The sequence below is a fragment of the Oryctolagus cuniculus genome, chromosome 3 (assembly GCF_964237555.1).
Source record: "Oryctolagus cuniculus chromosome 3, mOryCun1.1, whole genome shotgun sequence".
NCBI lineage: Eukaryota > Metazoa > Chordata > Mammalia > Lagomorpha > Leporidae > Oryctolagus > Oryctolagus cuniculus.
In genome coordinates this window covers 6,513,824-6,536,082 of record NC_091434.1, presented here as the reverse complement: position 1 = coordinate 6,536,082, position 22,259 = coordinate 6,513,824, and the positions used below count along the sequence as shown (strand labels likewise).

General features: G+C 57.0%; 1 protein-coding gene across 1 annotated transcript in view; it reads right to left on the bottom strand.

The window, feature by feature from the left end:
* NGEF (neuronal guanine nucleotide exchange factor) overlaps positions 1 to 16,528 on the bottom strand; it is a 100,409-nt gene extending 83,881 nt beyond the window's left edge. The window contains exon 1 of the mRNA XM_051834194.2: positions 16,368 to 16,528. The gene's annotated coding sequence lies outside the window, so the exon portion shown is untranslated. The remainder of the gene's footprint in view (positions 1 to 16,367) is intronic.
* Positions 16,529 to 22,259: the final 5,731 nt, after the last annotated feature.

The window sequence follows — 22,259 nt, the reverse complement described above, 5'->3', positions numbered from 1 at the left end:
TTTAAAAAGTGCAAAGCCTAGATTCTAAGAATTACAAAATGTTTTTTAAGTAAATTTTAAGAATACCTAATAAATAAAGACATCCCACTTTTAGGAATCAGAAAAATTAACATTACTAAGATGGCAATATTCCTAAATATATATGTACAGGTGCACATATATATACTCAGCACAACCCAATTAAAATATCAAGTGCTTTCTTTGCAGAAATTGATAAGCTGATCATAAAATTCATCTGAAAATTCAACGGATGCACACCAAAACAATCTTGAAAAATAACACAAAGGTGAATTCACACTTTTTGATTTCAAAGTCTACTACAAAGCAGTATTAAGATAGTGTGGTTCTGACACAAGAATAGACCTAATAGGCAATAGAAAAGGATTGAAAATCTATAAGTAAATGCGCACGACTATGGTCAAATGAGTTTGGCAAGAGTGCTCAGACCATTGAGTAAGAAAAGAACAGTTTTCAACAGGTGATGCTGGGCCAACAGAGTGTCCATATGCCAAAGAATGAATCCGGACCCCTACCCCACACCATATACAAAAGCAGCTTAAAATGACCAAAGATACCCTTGTAAGAACTCAAGCTAAAAAGCTGTTAGAATGTACGCAAATCTTCATAACATTGAATCAGGCAATGATTTTCCAGATAAGACACCCAAAGCACAAGCAATGAAAGAAAGAAAGAAATTGGACACCATAAACATTTAAAACATGTGCATTTCAAAGAACTCCATCAGCAAAATTCTCACAGGGGCCAGCACTGTGGCGTCCCTGCTTCCCCAGCATCCCACATGGGTGCTGGTTTGAGTCCCGGCTGCTCCAGCTCCCTGCTAATGGCCTGGGAAAGGCAGCAGAAGATGGCCCAAGTGGTTGGATCCCTGCTGCCCACATGGGAGACCCGGATGGAGCTCCTGGCTCCTGGCTTAGGTCTTGTCCAGCCCCTGCTGACGCAGCCATCTGGGGAGTGAGCCAGTGGTTGGAAGATCTCTCTCTTTTTCTCTCTCTCTGTCTCTCCCTCTGTCTCTGTAGCCCTGACTTTCAAATAAGATAAATAAGAAATTCTCACAGAACAGAAGAAAATAATTATGAATCATATCTGATAAAGGACTTCTATCTGGAATATATGAGAAGTCATCTAAAAATTCATGGGAAATGTGTATTATGAAACTACGCATGGATTTAAAACATTTCACATTAATATAAATTCATCTTTTTTTAAAAAGATTTATTTTATTTATTTGAAAGAGTTACAGAGAGAGGTAGAGACAGAGAGCGAGGTCTTCCACCCACTGGTTCACTCCCCAGATGGCCCCAATTGCCGGAGCTGCACTGATCTGAAGCCAGGAGCCAGGAACTTCTTCTGGGTCTCCCACGTGGGTGCAGGGGCCCAAGTGCTTGGGCCACCTTCTACTGCTTTCCCAGGTCATAGCAGAGAGCTGGATCGGAAGAGGAGCAGCCGGGACTAGAATTGGCACCCATATGAGATGCCAGCACTTCAGGCCAGGGCTTTAACTCGCTGCACCACAGTGCCAGCCCCCTAAATTCATCTTTTAATTCCATTTTGCACAAACTTTTTAAATCTCCCTTATATTGCAAGTGCATTAGACAACTCAATGATAAAAAATTCAATTAAAATATGGACAAAGTCTCTGAATAGACATTCTTCCAAAGAGAACATACGAATGGCCAATCAGCACATGGAAACTTGTTCAACTTCCTTAGCCATCAGGGAAATGCAAACCCAAACCACACTGAGAGACCACATCCACTAGGGTGTGTGTTCATGGTAGAGGGACCGACAACAGCAAGCATGGAGAATGTGGAGGTGCTGATGGGAATGTGAAATGGTGCAAATACTTTGGAAAACAGCCTGATGGTCTTTCCAAAGGTTAAACATTACCCAGGTACCATATAACCCAGCGATTCTACTCTTAGGTATCTGTCCAAGAGAAAGCAAAACACACACCCATGCAAATAGCTGTGCACACACGTGTTCAGCAGCATGAATTGTAACTGTTGAAGGGTTAAGAATGGAAACACCCAAAATGTCTGTCAGCTGATGAATGGGTTAACAGATATTCATACAATGAGGTACGATTCAGCCACAAGAATAGGATGCGTATGGACGCACACGACAACATGAATGAACCTGTAAACCATTTTGCTAAGTGTCTAAAGAAACTGTCTCTTGTTTGACTGTGTTTACATGAAACACGCAGAGTTGGAGAATCCATGGAGACAGAAAGATGATGAGTGGTTGCCTAGGGCAGGGCGGGGTGGGGGTGAGTCAGGTGGGGAGTGAGTGACGCATACTGGCTACAGGATTCCGTTTGGGGAGATGAGAAAATATTAAAAAAAATTTCATTTGATGATGATTGCACAACTCTGGGGATACAATAATAACCACTGAATTGTATACTCTAAGTGGGCGAATTATGTGCAATATTAATTATATCTCAATAAAGTTGTTATGTGAAGAAAGGAGAGGTGTGGGGTGAGCATTTGGCGCAGGGCTTAAGATGCCATTTGGGGGCCGGTGCCGCAGCTCACTAGGCTAATCCTCCGCCTAGCGGCGCCGGCACACCGGGTTCTAGTCCCAGTCGGGGCACTGGATTCTGTCCCAGTTGCCCCTCTTCCAGTCCAGCTCTCTGCTGTGGCCCAGGAAGGCAGTGGAGGATGGCCCAAGTGCTTGGGCCCTGCACCCGCATGGGAGACCAGGAGAAGCACCTGGCTCCTGGCTTTGGATCGGTGCAGTGCGATTGGGGTGCAGTGCAGTTGGGGAGTGAACCAACGGAAGGAAGACCTTTCTCTCTGTCTTACTCTGCCTGTCAAAAAAAAAAAAAAAAAAGATGCCATTTGGGATGCCTGCGTCCCACGCAGGAGTGCCTGGGTTCATGTCCTGTTCCAGCTTCTGGTCCGTGTGCACCCCAGGAAGCAGCAGGCAGATGACGGCTCAAGTGCTTGGGTGTCTGCCACCCATGGGGGAGACCAGGATTGTGCTTCTCGCTTCTTCCTGGCCCAGTCCTGGCTGCTGCAGGTATCTGGGGAGTGAACAATTAGACGGGAGATTTCCTCTCTCTCTCTCTCTCTCTCTCTCTCTCTCTCTCTCTCTCTCCCTGACCCAGGGGAGACTTTTAGGGGTTTTAGGAGAGATGGACACCCCATCTTCCCCACGGTGCTGCATTTGATCAGTGTTTGCTGGGGACCGTCCTGCAATGGCGCTCACAGAGCAGCAGCAGGAGGCGGCTCACCCATGTGATCACACAGCCGTGAGCTGCCAGCTCCGGGCAGCGCAGGGGGCTGGGACGGGTGCACGTCCTTTCAAAGGAGGAGGGGAGGGCATCCCTGCAGTGGGGTCACGACCGTCAGGAAAAACAGCCGAGTAGCTATGAACCTGCTCTAGCCCACAGCCTGGCAGGTGAGCCAGATCCCTCTCCTGGCCTCCAGGCCACCTGGCAACCCCAGGGAAGCCGTCCAAGGAGGCGTCTCGCCTTGTGCAGCACGACCTTCTGGTGTCCCCTCCAAGGTGAACGCTTTGTGAAATCCCCGCCCAGGTCATCGTGCTCTGGACGGAGCATGCGCAAACCAGGGAAAATGCAGAAGCGCAGCACGTGTCAGAACTGGCAACTTTGGGTTGAGATGCGTCGATCATCAGCTCTTCTCTCTGGTTTTAATTAACCAGCTTGGTATGTTGTCTGTCGAGGCTGTTTTAGGGTTGAATTTAGAAAACCTTTGTGGACAAGGATAGAAGAATGCCCAACATTGTCGTCTCTGGGGAAGAGGGCAGATCCCCGGGGTCGCTTCCATGTGATTTCGGTTTCAACGAATCAGTTAGATTATGAAGGGGGTGGTGTGGGGGAGGATGGTAAACAGTTCACTCCTTCGTATACTTAAAAAATCTAACTATTGTAGTAGGATACAGACAAGCCTGCCCTGGTGTGTTTTGTGTTGTTACAACAAAGGCCTGGAGGCCAAATTACTTCCAAAGCCAAGAGGATCAGTTGGCTTGTGATTCTGGAAGTTTCAATAGCACGGTGCCCCTGTCCTGGGGAGGTCCCCAGCTCGTGACAGCACGGCAGAGGGCAGAAAGGAAACCAGACAGGCCCTGAGGGGGCCAAGCATGTGAGCTGGCCTTGCTTTTATGACACTCGGGCTCTGGGGAGAATGATCGTCGCCTGAGCCCTAATCCACTTCCTTGAGACAGCCATTAATCCCTTCCGAGGGAGGTGCCCGAGACCTAACAGCCTCCCACTAGGCCCCTGCACAATATGGCTACACAGGGAGTCGGGCGAGCCTCTGGGGCCAAACCATGATCCAAACCTGAATCTTAAGCGCACAGACTGCTGGAGGTCCACAAAGTGACCAGAGCCAGACACAGCCATCGGACACATGGCTCGGAATCTGCTGCGAAAGCTTCCCAAGGCTGCCTCGGGGCCACTTCTCCCTGTCCCCAGGGCTAACCTCTGTCCCGTAATAGCACGGACCCCCTTGGCCTATTTGGGTGGGCCAAGTAGATCGTGTTGCTCCACACACTCTCCTTCGCGCCTGGCTTCTCCCTGTGACCTGTTGCTTGTGGGCCCCAGCCCTCTTGTCCCTTGTCCCATTGCACTCGGGTCTTCCTGTCTGTAGCAGTGGCTGTCATGGTCAGTGGGCCCCAGAATCAGCTGCGGAGTTCCGGCGTGGGTTTCTGGGGTCTTGCTTTTCTAACAGGCCCCCAGATGCTGCTGTGACCCAGGCACCACCCTGCGAGGGCCCCCCTTTCTCTGGGGAAGGAGCCTGGCCTTGGTGTAGCTGCTGCTTTCAGAAGTCGTGGGGACAGCAGGTGTCGCAGGGCTGCGGCGGTGTGGGGACGGGGCTGGAGCTCCCAGGCCAGGTCCCGAGCCCCGCAGGCCTGTGCAGTGACAGAGAGGACCCACGTTCTCTCAGGTCCTGACCCCACAGGGCCCCCGTGACTTGGAGCCTGGAGGCTGTGTGGCTCATAGCCTTCTAGCCCTTTTAGAAGTTAGCACGCACCTCCTTGCGGGGAGATTTCCGGAATGTGATCTGGTCTGCCCCGGGCTGGAAGGCACCAGCGGCCAGCTGCACACAGCACCGAAGGACCCCTCCTCATGACCCCATGTCTACCTGGCTCCCTCGGCCCCCTCCAACCTCACTTTCCCCATCCTGGGCCTGCAGGTGCATGTGGGCGGGGCTCCCAGCATCTCTGGGGCTTCCCGCCTCCCTGCTGAGGTCTGGGGCTCTCTCCTCCCCAAGTCACCTCTGTCCTTTTCTTTCTTACTGGCTTATCTGCGCCCAGGGCTTTTACCCAAGGCTCTTCCCAGAGGCCCTGTCCTGCTCTGGGCTGTGTGTCTAACAGCGCCACCCTCCGGCCAGCATTTGCACACCCCCAGGCGGCAGGGAGCCATCCCGAAGCTCTGAGAGGTGGAGCCTGGGTGGCCAGCTGGGGGCTGCAGGCATCCTCCCGCCCCTCTGGGCTCAGGCCACAGGGCTGAGGACAGCAGTGACCGGGCCAGAGGTGGTGGCTGGAACAAGCACTCAGCAGAGAGCAGTGCTGAGCGGGAGATGCTGTGTCCCCCTCTCTGGTCCTCAGGGCAGCTTGGGTGTGGGGGTGACCGTGGGTCCCTTTTGGAGACGGGGAGCCAGAAGCTCAGAGACGTGGCCAGCTGGCCAGTGGCTGAGGCAGGATTTGAATCCGGGTCTTCCAGGCCCCAGAGAAAGGACAGGCCTTAGGTATGACCCACACAGGGGAGGGTGGGTCTTGGCCTGCAGACCAGCTGCCCTGATGGGGGAGTGGAGGTCAGGGCCAGCGGGCACAGCAGGGACAGGGCCAGCCCTGGCTCTGTCTGCAGCCATTGGCCTCTCAGCCATAGAATGCTCAGGAACCCCTCCCTCCATACTGAGGGAGTTCCGGGCACTTTGGAGGTAGGGGTTCAAGGCAGGTGCAAGGGTCCTGTGGCCGTGAACAGTCACCCACAGGCTCCCCACTGAGCAGTGAGTGGGTGGTCAGCCAACTCCCACCTCGTGCAGCCTACTAGGTATTTTTTGGGGGGAGGGGTACTTTCCTTCTCTCTGTTGTCTAAATTGGGCTGCAGCTAAGGGACCCCTGAGACCAGGGTGAGGGTAGGAGCGGCTGGATCTTCCTAGAACTCCCCTGGTAGTGAGGGGATGGCTCTCCTTGGGCACTGGACACACCCCCGAGCCTCAGCTCCCCATGTGTGGGCTGATGCCCGTGCCTACCTCCCACTCTGCCGTCCAGCACGGGGCCTCCGGGCCTGGGTTCCACCACCACTAAGCACGGCGGTGTCCCACACAGGGGCCCCGAGCCCCAGCAGCTCAGAGAGAAAGGAATTTCCTAACATCCTCCATTGTCCAAACACGAGTGTGCCCCTCCCCTGGCCTCTTCTGGAACATTCTCTCTTCTGTGCATCGATAGTGCAGGGACTGAGTGAGATCTTGGTGTCTGCCGTCAACAACCCCACCCCCACCCCCAGGCTCCTGGCAACTGAGCGAATGATCTGCTTGTTTATGGCGCTTTTACTTTTGGGCGGATGGAAAATCAAAGGTGGTAAGAGGTACAAACGCTCAGCACGAAAACAGGTGTTTGGAAAAAAGGACTGAGGGGTCCGTCGGAGCCCCCGCGGGGGCTGTGTCCCAGAGCCACGTCTATGCCTTGTCTGGGCCTGGCTGCGGGGCTGCTGGCCCCAGCTTGGTGACACCTGGCACGGGCGCCGGCTGCCAGCGGTGAATCTGCCGGGTTTGCTGCCTCCACACAGGGCACAAGCCTTAGGAGGGAGTGAGTCGGGGACCAGGACCGGGACTGGGACCAGGACCAGGACCAGGACCAGGACCACTCCCAGGGTGAGCCACCTCCGAATCGGCAGGGCCACCGCCCTTGGCAAGTTCCCCGCCTGCTGCGGGCAAGGTCTGCCCATCCCAGCCAGAGGGAGGAGGCCAGGGCTGCCGAGCGCCCAGCCGCAGCGGGGAGCAAACACTGACGGTGAGCAATGCCCTCTCCGTAGCCAAACAGGACTGTTTATGGGAGGAAGCCGCACGCCCAACACTGGGTCTTTGTTGAATTCCAGGAGGGGGCCCCTGGGCACGTCGGAGTCACTGTGAATTCATTTATTAACCCGTATGCAAGGACACTTATAAAAAGTCCTGCTAAAAAGGACAAGACCAGTACTGGTGTCCTGGCCGTTAGGGCTGCCTTAGCAAAGTAAACACTGGGCCTTACACAGCAGCGTCTGCTTCTCGCCGGAAGGAGGCTGCAAGTCCAAGGTCAGGGCTCTGCTCCTGGCTTGGGGGACCCCCTCCCGCTGTGTCCTCGCGTGGCCTTCCTCTGTGTGTGTGTGTGTGTGTGGGTGTGTGGTTGGTTGGTGGGTTGGGGGCGGAGAGGGGGAGCGTCTTTCTCTCTTCCTCCTCTCGGAGGGCACTTGTGCCACTGTGGGGGCCCCACCCCAGGGCCTCCCCCAGACCCCGTTCCCAGTCCCATCCCGTAGACTTAGGGCTTCCACATAGCACTTTGGGGGAGGCACAGACGCCCAGCCCACAACTGGCTCCATTCACGTCTCCATGCAACTTGATTTCTCCAGATGGCACTGGGGGGCCAGCGTTCATGCCTGCCCCCTTTAGGGAGTTTGCCCATCCTCAGCCCTGGAGGGGCTCTCTGAGCCTCCCGCCCACCAGGCAGAGTGACCTTTGGCCCAGGGGAGTCAGCATGAGGCTGGGCTGTGCTCTTGGACCCAAGGTGAGGACAGGGGTGACGCTGAGCGAAGCTGTGTCCAGCACTGTGCTGGCCCTGGGCTCCAGTGGAGCAGGCAGAGGCAACCCCCCAACATCTCTTCTCGTCTGCAACAGAACACGCCCCTTTGGCCTCCTTCCCTTCTGGAACCTTCCTCACAAGATGATAGACATTACCCCGTAAGCTTGTGGGTAGGAGGGGAACGACTCGGTTCCTGGGCCAGGTTTGCTGGGGGGTCCGGTCAGCTGAGGTGCACAGAGGTGGGGCCCAGACCTCTGACGGCACAAGCAGTCGTGGCAGGGACAGGGACCTGAGGGCCTTTCACTCATGATAGTCCCAGGACCTGGGCGAACTCTAGGTCATTCCTGGTCCTCGCGTGGGGTTGGAGCTGACACTGCGAGAGAGTCGAGGAGGGGTCAGTTGAACACCAAACATCGATAGCTATTGCATTAGTCAGCTCTTCAGTACTGCAAGGAGACACTGGGTAGCTAACTTTATAAAGGAAAAAGTACATTTAGCTCACGGCGTGGGAGGTTCCTGTCCAACCCCGGGCAGCCTCATCGGCTGGGCATCGTCCAAGGGCGGTGGAGTGGCCAGGACAGAGCACACGCCGGGCAGCGCTCGCGGCACGCCAGGAAACACAGAGGCCGGGCCCGCCTCAGGCTTTCTCTGAGAGCACTCCTCATGGCCCAGGGCCCTCCCGGACACCCACCTCCTAGACACCGAGTCTCCACCCTCTTAGTACTGTCAGGGTGTAACACCCTGTGTGAGTTCAGGATCCAAACCATAGCAGCTATGTGTTGCTATGTGTGACAACAGAAGCGACATTGAACGAGGTTTTCCCGAGGGAGCCAGGGAAGCAGGACCTAGGCATGTCCCGGGCTGCTGCCTGGCATTGAACTTGGGTTGCCTCTACCCTTTGACCTCAGGCACCCGGAACAAACAGAACAACCGCGCGCACACTCGTGCCCAGAGGCTCGAGGCACGGACATTTCCGCTCTGTGCACGCAACCGTGCCTTTGCCTCTGCCACTCGCTCGGCCCCTGTGCCTTCTCTGCACTCAGTCCCCCATACGAGCCCCTGTGCTTTCTGGGAACACGAGAGCTCTCCGAACCTGTGTCACCTGTTCTGCAAATCCTAAAACCCCGAATGAGGCCCCTTGCATCTTGCAGCTTCTGAGTTTGGACGGATCAACCTTGTTCCCGGAAAAAAAAAATCCAATTAGCACTTGATGCCTGTGATCTCATAAATATTAATACTTAGGGCGGCAATAAATACGGTAGGGAATGTAAAGCCTACTTGCAGAAAATATTAGAGGTGCAGGTAGCATGTAAATACGGTAAACTCGTAAATGTGAAGACTAAACCAATGACACTCAGGGAGCACTGCACGGATATCCGTGGGGTGGACCAGACGCCAATAGCACCCTCCGCCCCACGCTCACGTCCTCTCCGCATGCCGGTGTGGGCCTGCTCGGAGCAGCACCAACAGCTGGGAACTGCTGTTTAAAAAATTAAGCTGAAATGCAGGGAGAGACCATCAGCAGCTGGGTCACTCTCCAAATGCCTGTGCCATCTGGGGTTGGGCCAGTCCAAAGCCAGGTGCCCAGAACTCCATCCGGGTCTCCCATGTGGGTGGCAGGGGCCTGAGCACTCACACCATCCCCTGCTGCCTCCCAGGGTGCACATCAGTAAGAAGCTGCATCAGGGCCTGGCACGTGGCTCAGTGGGTTAAAGCCACGGCCTCAGTGCCGGCATCCCATATGGGCGCCGGTTTGAGTCCCGGCTGCTCCACTTCCGATCCAGCTCTCAGCTATGGCCTGGGAAAGAAGTGGAAGATGGCCCAGGTCCTTGGGCCCCTGCACCCGTGTGGAAGACCAGGAGGAAGCTCCTGGCTCCTGGCTTTGGCCTGGCTCAGCTCCAGTAGGTGTGGCCATTTAGGAAGTGAATCAGCGGATGGAAGACCTCCCTCTCTGTAACTCTGACTTTCAAATAAATTCTTATAAAAACTAAACAAGCTGAATCAGAAGTGTAGCTGAGACTCAGACACTCACTCAGATCTGGGATACAGGCATCCCAGTGGCACCTTAATCGCCGAGCCAAATGCGTGCCCGTAGAAACTTCAAAGAAATGCAGGTTCTTGGGCCCCACCCAGAGGCCCCGGGCGTGGGGTGTAGGCCTGTTGTAACAAGCCCCTCTCCCGGCTCGGTTCTGCTGCGATGTGCAGCTTCCCTGGGCAGCTTCTCTATTGTCCGCTAAGTCTCCCCCTGAGGCGTCTGCCTGTTTGTTCCTGGCCTGGGCTGGGAAGCCCCTCCACACACAGACTACCCTGGCCTCCCATCCATCCGTTGGCCCCTTGCTGCACCAGCAAACCGTCCCTGCACACCTGCCTGCCCCAGGACAGGCCCTGCTAGGACAAAGGTGTAGTTTGGGCCCAGTGGGGCGGTGGGCGAGCAGGCCAAGACGGCCCCACCACAACGCGCAGGCCTCGAGCTGAGGTCTCCTTGGCAGCAGATCATCCAGGAGTCCCCTCAGTGCCCACGGTGGGGTCTAGGATGCCCCTGATGCCGGCACACTCCAAGACTGCTCAAGTCACACCGAGCGTGTGTCCAAGGCACATGCCAGGCCCTCCTCTTGCTCCAGTTTGACCATGGCCTTGTGGCCCTCACTTTGCCTTTTTCCAGCAGACTAAGATGTAATGCCGTTGGTGTTGTGTGCGCTCCTCGCTCGGGTGAGGGCAGACAGGTGTCCCAGGGGCGTCACGGCCGCTGTGCAAGACGGGCCAGCAAGCCGACTGTGTTTCTCCAGGGAGCCTCTCCCGCGTTCCCAGCAGGGACCAGCTCCCACCTGCCTGGCCCTGCCCACCTTGTCCTTGAAATTGGAGACCTTGGAGAGCACTGCCCACCCACCCCGTCCGCAGCCCTGCCTGCGCCTGTAGCTCCTTCTTCTTCTTCCCCCTCTCAGGACCTGACATCCCCTGCCTCACTCTCCGAGGACCCCTCCCTGCCTACCTGCTTTTCCGCACCTGCTCCAGGCTGCCGGCACCCTCCCGTGTGAGCCTTCATTCACTCACACAACCACAGCCCTCCGCAGGGGCTGCCGCCTCTCTAGCTGGTCCCCACCCGTCCTGCCCACCTCACAGTCAGACTCAAGGCTGCTCTGGACAGGGACACCTTGAGCCCCTGGAGCCTGAGTGCCCTCCAGGGACCAGGACCCTCGTCTTCCTCCAGGTGCTATGGAGGGTGCTCACTGAGACGGCCAGGCAGGAAAGCGCAGTGATTTCTGGGGACCCCAGAGCTGGCCAGACCCGGTCCTGTGAAGTGGAACAGGCCTCCTGCCGTGTGTTGGCTTGCAGCTCTTTAGATGCCAGAAGCAACCCCAAGGCCACCAGGACCGCATCGGAGGCCAGCCTGGGTGGGGGTGCAGTGGGTGGGGCACAGGGCCGACCGCGGCCTGGGGGCCTCTCTGGATGGGTGGACTGCATGGACGTTAGGCTGAGCCGGGGCTTTCTCCCAGCCCCTTGCTCATCAGATGATTTTACCGACCACTTACTGCACACTGGGTGCTGGGGGATGTCAGCTCCTACGGGTGACTGTGACAGCCACCTGATTCCAGAGCTGGACCCCTACTCTGTGTGCCGGCCTTGCAGAGGGCGGCTTTACCCACGATGCTGCAGTGCCGCATCCCCCTCCCCCAGTCTCTCATTTTAAAGATGAGGAAGCAGAGAGTCGCCCAGCCTACCTGCTCGGGCGCACATGGAGCAGGTGTGGCTGTTCTCTGGGTTCCCAGCATCTGCGTGTTAGTAAAGGCCGCCTCCCAACAGGAGTGGCAGGTCAGAGGCACGCCTCCCCCTGCTCCTCTGCCATGACAGACATTGCTAATCAATTGTGGTATGCTTTCCCTTTAGGCTGGGCCTCACCAGATTCCCCTGCTCCTTCTCCATGACAGACATTGCTAATCAATTGTGGTATGCTTTCCCTTTAGGCTGGGCCTCACCAGATTCCCCTGCTCCTTCTCCACGACAGACATTGCTAATCAATTGTGGTATGCTTTCCCTTTAGGCTGGGCCTCACCAGATTGCCTGGCAGCGTGAGGATGGCTCAGAGCCAACTCGTGAGCAGGTCCTGTCTGCCGTTTATGTGACCAGCAGGCTGCTCAGCCTTTCCTCGCCTGCCCCTGCAGTGATGGCAAATCCATCAACCGGGTCGGAAACTGGAGCTCTCTCCCTGCCTGAGCCCCATCCGGCTCCCTGAGCGTCACGGGGCTCCCAGTGTCCTGATGCTGCGACAGAGGGCCCGGAGCTGGCAGGGCCGCTCTTCCATGTGTCCCCACATGGGGGACGGTGTCGGGGAGCAGCGCTGGGGCTGCTCCTACAGCCCAAAGACACAGGCCCTGACACCAGCAGGAAGCAGCTGCACACCAAGCACTTCTGCCCACAGTCTCAGCCTGGAGGTGAGGCTCTCCGGTCCTCCCTCCAGGCGATGGCGCCTGCGTGATTGCAACACACACCCTTCTGCAAAAGAATGAAACCCTAGAGGAGCCAGGCCCTGCAGGCCTCGGGCAGCTAGGGGAGCCTGTGGGTGTCAGCTGGTGCCCTTGGTCTCCTCGTGTGGGCCAAGGTCAAAGATACCTGCATCTGCAGGAGGTGATGCTAGGGGAGTTGATAGCAGACAGTGCATGCTCCATTCTGTATTTCCTTTCTGGCTACACAGCTTTTTGCCATTCGAAGTTTTCAGAGTTGTCCACTACTGCCAAACATGTCAAGGATACATCCAAGAGGTCTGGGGGTCTCCCTGTGGTGGGCTGAATCACGCCTACCCAACCCAGGGGGTGAGCAGTTCAAATCCCAAGACCTCCCATGGCAAGAGGGGGTTGGCAGGTGTGATGCCCTGGGAAGGCCAAGACAGCAACACGGACTGGTAACCCAGCAGGGCCCTGGCGCTGCGCGCGTGGAAAGACGTTGGCTTGGGACCCACGGTGCTTTGTCTTGGCGACGTCCGGCTACTTCCCCAGTGAATACGCATGGCGGCCATAGAGCTGTCCCCACACACAGCCTAGGCGGACCTGCTTCCTTGGAGCACTAAGCTGGCCTTGTTTGGACCCTGAGCCAGAATCTCTCCATTGCTTGCGCTGGGTGAGGAACCAAGTTAGTCAGCTGCAGGGGACTTTGCCCTTGACTGGTAGCAGCCTCCAGAAAGGCTAGGAACTGGAGAAGGTTGCAGGCGGCCGCTGCGGGGTCGAGGGCACGGGGGAGAAAAGTGGGCCCTGGGCCAAAGACTGTTTGTGATCCAGAAACAAAGAACATCAAAATCATTGAAGAGTCCAAAGCGACTTTCCTACAGAGGACCTCGGCCGTGAAGGTGGCTTCCCTGTACCCGGGCTGTCTCGGACGAGAGCACAGGACACACTTCCGGGTGAGGGGTTACAGCCAGAGAGGAGCCTGGGAGACAAAGCCCCCGCACCAGCGTTCCATGGACAAAACCTGTGGCCGTGCTTTGCCTCACGGCTCAGAGTTCGTGGGACTCCGGGCGCAGGAGCGCCCAGTGTGTCAGCTGCGCCAAGGACCCTGGGTTTTCCGAATCCACTTATTCATTCAGCAGAGAAGAGGGGGGGAGGGGATGGCTGAAAGGCAGGTGCGGGGTTGGGGTTCGGGCAGGGGGGTGGCCCTCCTGGCGGCGTGGAACGTCCCCCCGGGATTCAGTCCTCAGGGCGGGGGCATCCACAGTGGACTGAGATCGGGACACAGCAGGCTGTGTGAACGGGAATGTGGGATCCAGCGGCGCTTCCCAGCTCAGCCACTCGGGCTGGGACGGGGCGGGGTCCCCAGCCGCAAGCTTGCCTGCCTTCCCTGTCTCCGTGGGTCCCTGTCACAGGGCTCCCCAGCCCGTCCGGTCCCTGCAGGGCTGGGGAATCTTTTTCTCTGCCCAGGGCCACTTGGATATTTATGACGTCCGTCGCGGGCCACACAAAGTTGTCAACAAGTTGCCAGCTCCCGACGTATTGAACGTCGAGTTCCACCTGCGGCTGCCTTGGTGGGGGTGGACCGAGTGACCTCCGGATGTGCCCCATCCCTGGCCAGGCTTCATGTCCTCTCGAAGCCTGGTTTGTCTCGGGTTGGAAACACGCATTAGTGAGCCACGTAATGTTTTCTGACTTGTCTCGACTGGCACATGGGGTCCAGTTCTGTGCCCAGGTCCAGGGTCCAGTTCTGCTGCCTGTGTGCATCAGGTCACGGCGGGACCAGGGCAGTCAGCGTCTCCATCACTGTAACATTTGCCCCTGCTTCCCCGTGTGCACATTCGCCGTCCTGTCTTGGAGCTCTGTGGAGGTGCCCACTCACACAGGGCCTTCTCCCTCACCGTACCCCTGGGCTCTGAGCGCCCAGTGTTTGCAAACTCATCATGGCCCTGGGTGATTGGTGTTCAGAGTTTCTTGCTGCGGAGACACCAAGGCCGGTGCTGGAAGCTCCAGCCAACAGTGGAGGTGCCTGAGGCAAGGCCACGGGTGCTGTGCACGGAGGGAGCGTGGGCCCCCCACCCCCGGCATGCTGGCCACGCACGTCCCTGCCCCCAATCTCTGTGAGCCTCTGGGGTCCAGGCATCAGGGGCTGTGGTGCTCTGCCCCTCCAGGCAGGCCTCACCCTTCCCCAGGGCACACCCCAGCTTCCCCTGCTAGGCTCCTGTGCCCCCTCGCCGGGAACGTGCACCCCGTGAGAAAGTGGTGGTGCAAGGAGCCTGCGGCGTTGAGCTAGGGTGAGGGTGAAAGAAATCGGTACCCGTTCCCAGGTTCGAGAGCCTGAGCTTACGATGCAGAAAACCAAACCCATCAGCTCTTCTCCTGCAGAGTGGTTCCTAAGCAACATGATGATACCACGCTCAAAGGCCGCCTCCTCCCTGAAGGCCTCCATGATCTTCCCTTTTGTGACTCCCTTCTGCCCCCACTTGAACGCGTGATTTGTTTGTTCGGGCGAGTTGAGGCAGAAGGCTCGAGAACTGGCCTGAGCAGGCTCTGGGATCTTCAATCAGCTGCCTGAGCAGTTTTCCTAAAGGAAGCTGCTAAGGGACTCTCCCCGCAAATGTCCACTCTGGTGCCCAGACGGGGTGGTCTCCCGGGCGCTGGCTTTAGGGGCTGATGTCCCCCAGGAAGGGGGACCGTGAAGGCCTTGTGGGCATTTCCTCTGCTCCCCAGGCAGAGCCCCCACCCCTCTTCTGTCCTCTGCCCCAGCAGGTGCCATGGGCGGCTCGGAAGAGAGGCAGCCCCAGGCTCCCAGGTGAAGCCCCGCTCAGCTCCTCCACCCGATCGCTGTCCCTGGGTGGGAGGTGTCCTGGGCCCCCTCTGCCAGCCTGATGACCTCTGTCCTGTCCGTGCCCCCAGTCACACCCCAAAACCTCACAGGTACAGGTCTCAGCGAGCATGGGAAGCAGGAACCAAGGGGTTCTTGCCATGGTGTGCGGACAGCCTCCCTGCCCCTCGGTGGAGCCAGTGGGTCTGGACTGGCGTCCAGTGGCAAAAGCTGCATGGGCTGCACTGGCTGAGGACAAGAGCACCCCACAGGCCATGTGACAGTGAAGCCATCGTCTCCCTCCGTCTCAGGCCCCTGGAGGGGAGGGCCAGGGACCACTCCTCACGGTCCTGCTGGCTTTCCTGCAGGAGCCCCCCCCCACCTCCAGGGGCGTTCCCAAGGTAGTCTGGACCCCAGACAGGGGTGGGGTGTCTGCTTTCTCAGGCCAGAGAGCTCCAGACCCCCAGGAGGTGCTGCCTTCTGCCTTCTTAAGGCTACGCAACCCCAAAGGGCAGCCCACGCTGGGGCAGAGGGGAAAAGACGGGGAAATTCTCAGTGGGCAACTGGAAGCAGAGGGGAGGGGCAGTGAACGGGGACAAGGGACACGGGGGGAGGGGCGCCCCCACCAGGGGGCTCACGGCATGAAGATCAGCGCTTTTCCAGAACTGTCCAAAGAGGCCGGTGTGGAGTGTGTACAGCCCAAACATTGCTCAAGACCGAAAACAAGAAACAGCACCACCACGTCCGAGAAAACGCGTCCCAAGCGTCTGAGTCACGCCATGCCCTGACTTGAAGCCAGCCAGGTGCACGTATCTGGAAGGTTCTGCCGTCCCTCCGAGCAGGGGAGGGCCGTGGCCGAAGAGCGATGTGCAGCGAGCTATCCCCTCTCGGCTGTGACGGCCCAAGGGTGCTTCCCGACCCTGACCCCTGGGCCATGGGTCCACGGGAATCCCAGCGTCTCCCAGTTTGCACACACGTCCCCCATCAGGGCCGGCGCCCTGGGCAGGGGACCCGGGCAGCCACAGGGCCCCGCTCTCAGACGGTCCTGGCTGGGTCTCACGGTCTCTGCTGCGGTGACAAAATTCTCCGCGACTATTCCACAGAGGCCCTGCGCTTTCCTGTGGTACACCTGCCCCAGCCCCGGCGGGAGAGGGCTGCAGGCAACTGCTCCCCTGACTCCAGGGCAGGGCCCAGCCCCTCGAAGCCCCTGATGGAGAACATGCGCTTGTTCTCCGCGGGTGCTTGGGTGGGGGTCTCCCTAGGACCAGCCCTCACAGGAATCTCTCCCGCATCTCTCATTGCATCTCATTCAAAAGGTACCAAAGCCACTTGCTCACCTGCCTGTGAGGAGCTCCTGGAGGCTGGGCTGCCCTGGCCCGTCCGGGCGGCTTCCAGCAGGGCCGTGGGTCCCCGGCTGAATCCACAGACCGTCCGCTTTGTCCCAGAGAGCACACGGCCGAGTGCTTTGTCTATCACTGGAAGAGCTTCCCTGGGAAGCGCTCCTGACCTTCGGACCCGCCTCTGCTCAGAGCTGGCCCTGTGCCTGTGCCCACCCCTTCCTGGCTGGGTGTTTACCTTCGTGGGCCCCACAGGCCCAGCCAGGGCAGTGACCACACGCCTGATCCAGAGTCCGCGAGGGTAAAGACCAGGGCCGACTGGAATCCCCGCGCCCCGGTGCAAGGTAATGCTGACTGTCCCACAAAAGGGAACCCCAGCCCACCTGACTCAGCAGACACAGGCATTGGCCAGGCCAGCTGCACAGCACTCAGATCTGAGACCTTTGGCTTCTGCTAGCGGTCTGCTCACTTCTTATAGATGGCCACGTGGCCTCAGGACCCTTGCTGCTTTGGGAAGCATCTTGTTCCATTATTACTATTACTATTATTATTATTACTCTTGCTAATAACGTCTCTCTACTTAGTGCTCACTGTATGCAGGCGCTGGGCTAAGTATGTAACGTAAGCTCTCCATGTAATCCTTGGGCTATCACCACGAGCAGTGAATTACACCCATTTCAAAGGTGCAGAAACAGAGGCTTGTAGAAGTTGATCTTGTCCTCAGCTGCATAACTAGTAAGGTAGGGATTCAGGATTCAAGCCCAGAGCAACCTAGAACTAAAACCCAGGCTCTTAGCGACAGTCGTCATTTGCCAAGTGCAGGTAACGTGACGACCATCTCTATAGAAAACCCTGTCAGCTATTGTTCAAGTGGTCCGTCACTGGTGACACATTAACCGCGGGGCTTGGCAGCTTAGTGCAGTTCTCATTGTTATCGCAGTTCCCATGGTCGGGAATCTGGGCACGGCTCGGCTGCTTGCTCTCGCCAGGCTTCCTGCCAGGCTGTGGGCGAGCTGTCATGTGCCCACGGGGAAGGATCCACCTGCAGGCTCCCCACGCGGTGGCAGGATCAAGTCCCTCGTGGCTGTGGCTGGAAGCCTCCTTCGCCCTGGCAGCTCCCTCATGGTGGTGTGTGATGGTGTGTGACAGTGTGTGACGGTGTGTGAACCAACTGCGGAGTGAATCCCATCTCCTGGGCTGCATTTTGCTCATCAGAAGGAGCTGTTAGAGACAGCCCACGTGCAGAGGTAGGCGGTCACACAAGCGTGTGGGTGCCTGGAGGTGGGGACCACCGAGGCCCATCTCGGACTCACACTTAAAACCCCACTGCCTCAGCCGTCTGCTTGCCACAGGATGCTGGGTGCAATTTTGCATATAAAAGCCAGGCAGAAATAGTCTCTCTGCATCCATCCATCATTCACCCACCATCCATCCATCTATCCATCCACTATCCATCCATCCACAATCAATTTACCATCCATCCTTCACACATCCATCCATTCACCATCCATCCATCAATCCACCCATCCATCCATCATTCACCCATCCACCCACCCATCCACCATCCATCCATCCACAATGGATTTGCCATCCATCCACATCCATCCACCATCCATCCACCATCCACCATCCATCCACCATCCATCCATCCATCCATCCACCATCCATCCACCATCCACCATCCACCATCCATCCATCCATCCACATCCATCCACCATCCATCCACCATCCATCCACCATCCATCCATCCATCCACCATCCACCATCCATCCACCCATCCATCCATCCACATCCATCCACCATCCATCCACCATCCACCATCCATCCACCATCCATCCATCCATCCATCCACCATCCATCCACCATCCATCCACCATCCATCCACCATCCATCCATCCATCCATCCACCATCCACCATCCACCATCCATCCACCCATCCATCCACCATCCATCCACCATCCATCCACCATCCATCCACCATCCATCCATCCATCCATCCACCCACCCACCATCCATCCATCCATCCACCCACCCACCATCCATCCATCCATCCATCCATATCCACCCATCCATCCATCCACCATCCACCATCCATCCATCCACATCCATCCATACATCCACCATCCATCCATCCATCCATCCACCATCCATCCATCCATCCACCATCCATCCACCCCTCCATCCATCCACCATCCATCCATCCATCCATCCACCATCCATCCATCCACCATCCATCCACCATCCATCCATCCATCCACCATCCACCATCCACCATCCATCCACCCATCCATCCACCATCCATCCATCCATCCACCATCCATCCACCCCTCCATCCATCCACCATCCATCCATCCATCCATCCACCATCCACCCATCCATCCATCCACCATCCACCCATCCATCCATCCACCATCCACCATCCATCCACCCATCCACCCATCCATCCACCATCCATCCACCCATCTACCATTCATCCACACATCCACCATCCATCCATACATCAACCATTCATTCACCCATCCACCATCCATCCATCCATCCATCCACCCACCCATCCACTCATCCATCCACCATCCACCCATCCACCATCCATCCATCCACCATCCATCCATCCATCTATCCACCCATCCACCATCCATCCATCCATCCACCCACCATCCATCCCTCCACCCATCCATCCATCCACCATCCATCCATATCCACCCATCCATCCATCCACCATCCAACCATCCATCCACCCATCCACCCATCCACTCATCCATCCACCACCCACCACCCACCATCCATCTACCCATCCACCCATCCATCCACCACCCATCCACCATCCATCCATCTACCCATCCATCCATCCACCATCCATCCACCCATCCACCATCCATTCACCCATCCACCCATCCACTTATCCATCCACCATCCACCATCCATCCACCATCCATCCATCCACCATGCACCATCCATCCATCCACCATCCATCCATCCATCCACCCATCCACCCACCCACCATCCATCCCTCCACCCATCCATCCACCATCCATCCATATCCACCCATCCATCCATCCATTCACCATCCACCATCCATCCACCCATCTATCCACATCCATCCATACATCCACCATCCATCCATCCACCCCTCCATCCATCCACCACCCATCCACCCATCCACCATCCATCCACCATCCACCATCCACCATCCATCCACCCATCCACCCATCCTCCATCCACCCATCCACCCATCCACCCATCCACCCATCCTCCATCCACCCATCCACCCATCCACCCATCCTCCATCCACCCATCAACCCCTCCATCCATCCACCACCCATCCACCCATCCACTCATCCATCCACCATCCACCATCCACCATCCATCCACCCATCCACCCATCCACCATCCACCCATCCACCACCCATTCATCCAGCCACCATCTGTCCATCCATCCATCCATCCACAATCTATTTACCATCCATTTATCCATCTATCTATCCACAATCGATTTACCATCCATCCATCCATCCATCCATACCTCCATCCCTTCATTCACTCACCAAACTTGAGAAAGACACCATAAGGCAGATTCCACATCAGACTCAGAAGATACCAGAATAAACATGATGACCCCACGTCCCCTTGCTGTCCCCTGCCCCCAAAGGCCCCCAGTAGAGCCGTCACACCTGCAGGGGCCAGGAGGGTCCTCCATCCTCCGGGTCACCAGCTCTCTCTCCTTTCACCAGTCCCCAGATGTCACATTCCTGAGACCCTTGTCCTTGCGCTCACTCGCCTTCATCGTCTCACTTCTTCTTTTCAATTTTTATTTATTTATTTGACAGGCAGAGTTAGACAGTGAGAGAGAGAGAGAGACAGAGAGAAAGGTCTTCCTTCCTTTGGTTCACTCCCCAAACGACCGCAACGGCTGGCGCTGCACCGATCCGAAGCCAGGAGCCAGGAGCTTCTTCCGGGTCTCCCATGCGGGTGCCGGGGCCCAAGGACTTGGGGCATCTTCCACTGCTTTCTCAGGCCACAGCAGAGAGCTGGATCAGAAGAGCAGCCGCCGGGGCTAGAACCGGCACCCATATGGGATGCCGCAGCCGCAGCCGCAGCCGCAGCCGCAGCCGCAGCCGGAGGATTAACCTACTGTGCCACGGCGCCGTCTCACTTCTTTAAAGTGCATACTGTAGGCGCCTCCTGAAGGCACGTGCCTTGCTAGCTGCTGCAGCTGGCGGCGGAGGCAGGGCCTGGCAGGGATTGTGTGTGTGTGTGAGGGGTTAGCTCCGATGTCCTCGGCTCTCTGTCCCTTTGCTCATTTGCGGTTTTCTCCCTTTAGCTCCCGGGAGAAGCAGGCGCCTCGGCTTCTAGGAGACAGCCGTCACCCCCCGCAGAGCCAGCAGGCATGCCCTACTCCCAGTCCTGCCTCAGCCATGCACTTTTGGGGGTGCCTGGCGGAGCAGGACGAGAAGTGGTTCCACACTCTCACTGGGCAGCAGGTCCAGCCGGGGACACAGAGGAGCAGGAGCCGCGGGCTAAGGCCCGGGGCTGAGGGTGTGATGCCCGAGTAGGGGTGACAGAATGAGCGGCCTGGTGTCCGCGGCGCCCACGGGGTTCACGGGGCATAGAATTGCAACAGAGGAGACCAAGCTCTCCACGGACGCCTGAGCACCCGGCGCGTCGGCACTCAGCTGGGTCTGGCAGCGCCTTCGCAGGCCAATCTGATTTCCGGTTTTCTCTTCCACTCCACTCCACTGCCTCTGAACAAGCCCCCACGGCCTCCCACCAGATGACGGCAGCGTCTTTGAGACAGCTCACCCCCTCCCTCCCCTTCCCACTCAGCATCCAGGGAGTCGGCTGCACAGGCCTGAGCTCCGCACCTCCAGCCTCGCTACCAGTTCCGTGAGTCTCCTCCCAGAAATGCTCTGTCTGTGCAGCGTCTCCCCTCCCCACCCCCTCTCCCGCTCTGTCCTTCCCCTCCCCCTCCCCCTCCCTCTCCCTGCCTCCTCCTCCTCCTCCTCTCTCTCTCTCTCTCTGACGCCTTTTGTTCTACCTCACATGTATCTATAACCTGCGTTGTTGTCTTGGTGATTTTCCAATTCAGCACACCTTAAAGGTCTGCCCCATGTTGTTAACATAGTTTTAAATGTATTTATATGAGAAGGAAAGAGACAGGGACGTGGGGGGGGGGCACTCCTATCTTCTGGTTCACTCACTCCCCAAGTGTCCCGAGTGTCTGGGGCTGGGCTGAGGTTGATTCTGGGACTGGGGACTCAATCCAGCCTTCCCACGTGGGGGACAGGAACCCAATTTCTCGAGCCACGGCTGCTGCCTGCCAGGGTCTGCGTCAGCAGAAAGCTGGAGTCTCCCAGGCACTACAACGCGGGACAAGAGCCCCGAAAGCCCCAGGCCACACACCTGCTCCCCTGCACGGATCGGAGGCTGCGCACTGCTCTGCTCTCGGGGACAGAGGCTCAGGGCGGCGCCACGACCCGGTTCCAGGCCCTCGGTGCCCTTGACCGGAAGCATTTGCCTGAGAGGTAGTCTTAGTAGGTCACTAATGGGCTTAAAAATCATAAACCAATTGTTTAAAAAGGCTTAGAATAACAGTGCTTTGGCAAGAATTAGTCAAATAGAATGAGTTTCATTTATTGCAAGAGAATTTCTTTCAAAATAACCTAATAATTTCCCGTGTTGAGTTTGCCTTTAGGGGTAGGAAGAAGAGAAAAAGTTAAGTGTTTGAAGTTTTGAAAAATTATTTTAGTTAATTTCTTTTCTTTTTTTTTTAAGATTTTTATTTATTTTATTTGAGAGAGTTACAGACAGTGAGAGGGAGAGACAGAGAGAAAGGTCTTCCTTCCATTGGTTCACTCCCCAAATGGCCGCCATGGCTGGAGCTATGCCGATCTG